This window comes from Pongo abelii, chromosome 11, assembly GCF_028885655.2.
Source record: "Pongo abelii isolate AG06213 chromosome 11, NHGRI_mPonAbe1-v2.0_pri, whole genome shotgun sequence".
Classification (NCBI taxonomy): Eukaryota; Metazoa; Chordata; class Mammalia; order Primates; family Hominidae; genus Pongo; species Pongo abelii.
The window spans coordinates 49,891,761-49,899,320 of record NC_071996.2 but is presented as its reverse complement, the minus strand read 5'-3'; the positions used below and the strand labels follow the sequence as shown (position 1 = coordinate 49,899,320).

The 7,560-nt window shown below is 36.5% G+C and overlaps 1 non-coding gene across 1 annotated transcript; it reads left to right on the top strand.

Annotated features, from left to right (window-relative positions):
• The first annotated feature begins 1,639 nt into the window (after positions 1 to 1,639).
• On the top strand, positions 1,640 to 1,746 carry LOC112132557 (U6 spliceosomal RNA). Its single transcript, XR_002914305.1, has one exon. It is a non-coding gene; the product is annotated as a U6 spliceosomal RNA (small nuclear RNA).
• Positions 1,747 to 7,560: the final 5,814 nt, after the last annotated feature.

Genomic DNA, 7,560 nt, shown 5'->3' with positions numbered 1-7,560 from the left:
TTGCAAAGAGAGGTGAAATGGTGTATGAAAAAGTTGCTTTGGAATTAGATGGGTGAGTGTCCTCACAGTCAAGACAGCAGTGGGAGGTTGTACTACTGTTTCAGCAATCAAAAGACCTCTTTGGCAATGGCTGCTTCAGAATGACACAACTGATCAACCATGCTAGAATGACCACCAGCACAAAAACAACAGAAAAATAACCTTAAATTCAAAACTCACTGGTATCCCCTGCATATTAGAGTTCATGAAGATTAAATTAGGTTAGCACATAGTAAGACATTCAAAAATATGAGTTTCCTTCCTTTTCTCTAAAAGAGAAATACTTTAAAAATGCTTTTGAACTCTCAAATCATGAGTGTCACAAATAGAAGTCAAGTCCAGACAGCAAGACTTTCAGTGGCATTTACCTGGCTCAGGGTAGAAAAGGTTTTCGTTTTTGTTGTCAGAGAAGAAATCCTGATGGTGGATGCTATGAAATCCTAATATAATTATTTTAACAGTATTCTTCACATATGGCTTGTGATACTCATATTAAATATCTGTCAAGTAGTATAGTTACTGTCAGCACTGTTAGTATGGATTCATTAATATTAACCTTTAATCCAATTTTATAGCTAAGTGGCACTGTTAGATACTTATTTGTTTCTGCAAAGGCGGGAATTTCTATCAGCCCTTAGACAAGTATTAGTGGATGGAGCACAGGTCCAGGATTCCTGGCTCTGTCACATGTCAGAAGACCTAGTCAAGACTCTGGATGCTGATTTTTGCATCTAACGGTACTCCATGCTCTATGTAACTTTTGGAGTTTAGTGAGGATCAAGAGAGGTTGTCAAAATTAGAGTGCTGAGAAGGCAAAAAGCCTGATGGGGAAAAATCTGACAACTTTGTAATGACCTTTCTTTCAATATAGGTTCCATGCTTTGAATCAGTTTGTTCTTTCAAACTAACCTCTTTGTTTAAAATACAGATATACCTCAGATATATGGCAAGTTTGGTTTCAGACCACTGCAATAAAGCAAGTCACAAAAATTTCTTGCTTTCCCAGTGCATATAAAAGTTGTGTTCACACTATACTATAGTCTATTAAGTGTGCAATGCCATTTTGCCTAAAAAACAACATACATACATTAATTAAAAAGTACTTCATTGCTAAAAAAAGAAATGCCAATGATCCCCTGAGCCTTCAGTGAGTCATGATATCTTGCTGGTGGAGGGTGGAGGGTCTTACTTCAATGTTGCTGGCTGCTGACTAATCAGGGCAGTGGTTGCTAAAGGTTGGGTGGTTTGGCTGTGGCAATTTCTTTCTTTTTTCTTTTTTTTTCTGAGATGGAGTCTTGCTCTGTAGCCCAGGCTGGAGTGCAGTGTTGCACTCTCAGCTCATTACAACCACCGCCTCCCGGGTTCAGGTGATTCTCCTGCCTCAGCCTCCTGAGTAGCTGGGATTATAGGCACACACCACCACATGCAGCTAATTTTTGTATTTTTAGTAGAAACCGGTTTTCACCATGTTGGCCAAGCTGGTCTTGAACTCCTGACCTCAAGTGATTTGCCTGCCTCGGCCTCCCAAAGTGCTGGGATTACAGGTATGAGCCACCACGCCCGGCCTTGCTGTGGCAATTTCTTAAAATAAGACAACACAGTACTTGCTTTGGCGGCACATATACTAAAACTGGAAAAATACAGAGAAGATTAGTATAGTCCCTGCACAAAGATGACGTGCAAATTCATGAAGCGTTCCATAGTTTTTTTAAAAAAGACAACAATAAAGTTTACTGTATTGATTGACTCGTCCTTTCACAAAAGGAATGTAGCATACAATACTGCTTCATAGCATTTTACCCACAGTAGAACTTCTTTCAAAATTGGAGTTAATCCTCTCAAAGCCTGCTGCTGCTTTATTGACTAAGTTTGGGGAGTATTCTAAATCATTTGTTGTCATTTCAGCAATGTTCACAGCATCTTCACCAGGAGCAGATTCCATCCCAAGAAACCATAAGAGACATATGCTCATCTATAAGAGACAACCCCTCATCCATTAGAGTTTTGTCATAACATTGCAGCGATTCAGTCATATCTTCAGGTTCCACTTCTCTTGCTCCTTCTACCACATCTGTGGTTACTTTCTTTATTGAAGGCTTGAACTACTCAAAGTCATCCATGAGGGTTGGAATCAACTTCTTCCAAACTCCTGTTAATGTTGATATTTGCTCCCCTCCCATGAATCACAAATGTTCTTAATGGCATCTAGAATCCTTTCTAGGAGGTTTTCAGTATATTTTGCCCAGATCCATCAAAGGAATCACTATCTTTGGCAGCTAGAGCCTTATGAAATGTATTTCTTAATTAATAAAACTTGAATGTCAAAATTATTCCTCGATCCCTGAGCTGCAGAATAGTTGTGGTGTTAGCAGGCATGAAAACAACATTAATCTCCTTGTACATCTCCATGACACCTCTTGAGTGCCGGGGTACATTGTCAATGATTAGTAATGTTTTGAAATGTATCTTTTTTTTCTCAGCAGTAGGTCTAAACAGTCTGAGCAGTGGGCTGAAAATATTCAATAAACCATGCTATAAACAGATGTGTTGTCATGCGGGCTTTTTTGTTCCATTTGTAGAGCATGGGCTGAGTAGATTTGGCATAATTCGTAAGAGCCCTAAATGCAGCTGGTCACTTTAAGTTGAATCCAATGATCTTTTGGAATGGTAAAAGATCATTGGATTCAACTTAAAGTCACCAGCTGTATTTGACTCAAATATGCAGTCAGCCTGTCCTTTGAAGCTTTGAAGCCAGACATTGACTTCTCCTCTCTAACTATGAACGTCTTACATGGCATCTTCTAATTTAAAGCTGTTTCATCTACATTGAAAATCTGTTGTAACCACCCTTGTTAACGATCTTAGGAGATCTGAATAACTTGCTGCAGCTTCTCCATCGGTATTTGCTGCTTTACCCCTTACTTTTATGTTATGGAGATGGCTTTTTCCCTTCAACCTCGTGAACCAACCTCTGCTAGCCTCAGACTTTTCTTCTGCAGCTTCCTCAGCCTTCGTAGAATTGAAGAGTTAGGGCTTTGCTCTGATGTTGTGGCTGGTTTGATCTTCTATCTAGACAATTTAGACTTTCTCCATAACAGCAGCAAAACTGTTTTGCCTTCTTATCATTCATGTGTTCACTGGAGTAGCACTTTTAATTTCCTTAAAGAACTTTTCCTTTGCATTCCAATTTGGCTAATTGGTACAAGAAGCCTAGCTTTTGGCCTGTCTCAGCTTTTGATATGCCTTCCTCAAAAATCCAAAATCATTTCTAGCTTTTGATGAAAAGTGAGAGACCTGTGACTCTTTTTCACTTGAACACTTAGAGGTAATTGTAGTGTTACTAACTGAGCTAATTTTAATATTATTGTATCTCTGGTAAAAGGGAGGCCTTAAGAGAAGGAGAGAAGTGAAAGAAAATGATCAGTCCATGGAGAAGCCAGAACACACCCAACATCGATTGATTATGTTTGCCATCTTATGTGGGCACAGTTTGTGGTGCCCCCAAACAATTGCAAAAGTAACAGCCAAGATCACTGATCACAGATAGCCATAACAGATATAATAATAATCAATAAGTTTGAAATATTGCAAGAATTACCAAAATGTGACACAGAGACATGAAAGTGAGCACATACTGTTGGAAAAGTGGCACCGATAGACTTGGCTTGCGCAGGGTTGCCACAAATCAATTTGCAAAAAATGCTGCATCTGTGAAGTGCAGGAAAGAGAAATACAATAAAACAAGGTTTGCCTCTATTAATTAATTTCTTTATTCTTTTTTGTCATTATAAAAACCTATGTAATTGCTGGCCAGATATTCTGAGCACCCTGAGATGTAAATCATACATTTATTTTCTCTAAAGCAGGTTAACGAAACATTCAATCACAAATCACCATTTTAAAAGTTAATTCATTGCACTAAAATTGACCGTAATTTTGAAATATTACAAATCATTTGCTAAACCGTATTACTAGGTTTGTAGACTTTTTTTTGGCATGTGGGGATTGATAAGCATTAAGCCAAGGGTAGTGGTTTTCAGTGTCTATCTATCTATCTTTCTTTATTTATATATATACATATGTGCTCATATATTGCAAAGGTCTTTCTTAAAAGAAATCATAAAATGAAACCTGCATATGTGAAGTAGCCAAAATATTGCTAATAGTATTGAACTGCACTCTCCCTTTGCCTCCTACCATTGCCACTTAATGGGTCCTAAGGTGCTGCCCCAGAACTCTTGGGGTCTGAAGAATATAGTTGAGATCCATTGGGCCAGCAGACAAAAAATGAAGAAAAGCATTTAGATAACTCCTTGATACAGTAACCTCTGTCCTTCTCTCACATGTATTAATAGATAGGAAGTAACTGGGGTAGTAGTAAATGGGTTGAAAGGTAATCTGTCTTTGTTTAGCTGCTTGTGAATCATTCATATATTGCTCATGAACCAAAGAGATTTTGACTCTCTCTTCCCCATCCCATTTGTCTAGACATGTAGAGAACGGTGTTCTGTGATCATACTTGGTAGGACTAAATTAGATCATTGTATGGAGAAAACCAGAATACACTTGTGTACAGAGTTCTGTGCTTCATCGTCCTGTAGAATCAAAAGGAAAGATGGGAGACTAATATGGGCTCCCCAATATTTTATTTTGGCAAAAAAAGGATACGTCAAAGAGCAGTCATTAAAGGATCCTTCAAAAAGCTTTGATACTTCCTAAAGGAAAGGACACTATAACAGCAAAATTTTGGAATACCATAATCTCAGAGTTGTTCAAGAGTCAACATTGGTGGCTACTTGAACAGAAGGAAGAATATTTTCTTTTTGGAATGGGACTTCGGATTCAACCCCAGCTCCGCTGTTATTACCTATATAACACTGGCTAAGATAATTAATCTTTCAGAGCCTCATCTGCAAGATGAAAACATGTATCTCACATGGTTGTTAGAATGCCACCAATGAATAAATGCCACATTCCAATGGTATTTGGTACACAGTAGGCGCTCAATAAATATCCATTCTCTCCCTGTTGCACTGCATTCTTCCTTTCTCTTGTTACTTATGTTAGAGGATTGTTTTGATGTTCAAATAAGAAAATAATGAGAAAATGCTTGGTGAACCATAAAGCACTATTTAAATTTGAGGTTCATGGGACATACGGTGCTTTGCATTAAGCATATGCATTTTCCTTTTTATAAGATGGGTAGAAAACTGGCACAGTCACACTCAGGAAGCAAAATGTAATGACTTTGTCTTATTTCTTGAGGGCTCACCTGGTCTTTTGGGTGAAACTATACATAAAATATAGATGGCATTTTAGTAAGTACTGTCCATATAGTGCACATAGTGTTTCTTTTGCATGTTTTGAAAACAAAGAAACATTAACCAGTCAACTCACAGATCTTCCTGTATGACAAACTAAGGTGTAGTTATAAAGTCCATTGGAGCTGTAAAGTGTTTGGAGTTATATTGCATTAAGTGCTATTGCATTCAATCTCACCAAGCTGTTAAGGTGTTTTATAATGGGATGTAAATATTTATGGTCTGTTTGAGAATAACCAAAGAAAAGTGCTTTTCATTATTTTAGTTCATATGCTGTTAGCCAGGTATATGTTTTAGTCTTTCAACGCTTTCATGCCTTGGGAAAGTGATGTCAACTTTGGGGCAATATATGGTTGGGGAAAAAAATTAGTCTACTTTTGTTACTGTGTCAAATTGAGCGGTAGCTACTTCGTGAAGGGGTGCCTGGGGAGCACATACTACATTTTCTGTGGATTCTTTTGGTACCAAGTAGAGCCTTAATAATGCTTCTATAGATGTATAATGAATAATAGTTGTCCACAGCTAACAAAACACTGTAACATTCTGCAGGGAAACTGGTGAGTTTCACATTCTTAACCTGGTTTGATACCTCCCAGATAGTTTTAAGTTAAGAAAAAGTATTTCTGCTTTGAATTCCTTTCCTTTAAAAAAAACTTGAAAAACAATTGCATATGTTTATTCAAGAATCAAATTCTGTTTTTAGGACTCAATCTTGGTTCTGACATTTTTGTATGTGTATCTCTTAGGCTATTGCAGCCATCAGAGGTAGTTCACGCAAACGAATTTAAGCTATTGCTCATCACTAAAGTAAATAGGAAAGTCTGGAAGACATACTTTTTATTAAGGAAATAAGAAAAGGTGATACTATTTTCATGATCACATACTGTACTTTACAACATCTAGTTATAGAAAACAGGAAAGGTTAAAGATTAAAAAAATAACGATTTAAAACCACTTTGTTCTCAGATCTGTCACTGTGGTTTTTGTCAGATAAGTTTAAATCCTGGTAATTGGTTTATGCCAAAGGACAGAGGACAGTCATTTCAAAGCTTTCCTGTTCACAGACTATTAAATTGCCAGATATAACACTTACAACAAAGTGACACATAATTTAGAAAGAATGTAATGCATGCTTTTAATCAGAGCAACAATAACACACAAAAAAACTAATAACAAGTATGGGAATGGCAGAAAGCATTGAATTCAGTAATGGACACAAATAAAAAGCAACTGCTCAACAAAAGCAGCTGTGAATGGTCTATGTACCCCTCACATCCCCCCACCTTATAAAAAGGATATTCACATTTGGAAATATGGTTACAAATGTAAATCACTGATTTCTCGCAAGACCATGACGGCCCTGTAATACATATCAAATCAGTCCATTTTAGATCTGTAAAAGGATTCTTTCAGATGTGAAGACTTGGGAGCAACTGTGAAACTGTCTTTATTCAGATCCTTTGAAATATAAAGCAGCAATTTTAGACCACCATGGATTTTAAGGCATGCCAACTGATGTTTATAACAACTTAACCTTCAGTTTTTTCGTATTTGATTTTATTCAATGTCTGTCAATGCGTATATTTAACTTTGATGTTTCCAGCAGGAATTCATTGTCTTTAACTTTTATTCTATGTTTTAACAGGCAGGTAATGAAAAGAATGATTTGCATGTTGAATTTATACCTCAGGCTATCTCCACAAAGAAGAGAGGTCTGAAGTTACTGTTGTGGTGGGATTTCCCTCCTTAATAATAAATTCTATCGGAAAGGTAGAGATGTCATTAAGAATCAGGTTGGAAAGAAATTTTCAACATGACTTTGACAGATGAAAGCACTGATTATTATTTATAGAAGAGAATCTATTTAAAATATACGCTTTCTCAATTTAAAGAAGTTAAAAACTTAAAAACAGAAATACTATTTCATAATTTAGACATTAGGGACTATGTAGAGAAATCACTTCATTTCCAACCAAGCAGACAAAACCTGGAAAACCCCAAAGAAAATTTTAAGGAAAATTAAGAGACAGTAAAGCTGATTAAAAACAGGTAACACTTTAATTGGCTTAGAAATAGCAAACTACAAAAATTAACTCAATAAAGTTTCATTGAAAAAATTTATTGTTTTTAATTTACTGTCGACAGTTTTTTAGAGCTGAATTACTTAATTTGAACCTAATTAATTAATTCAATAAAAGTG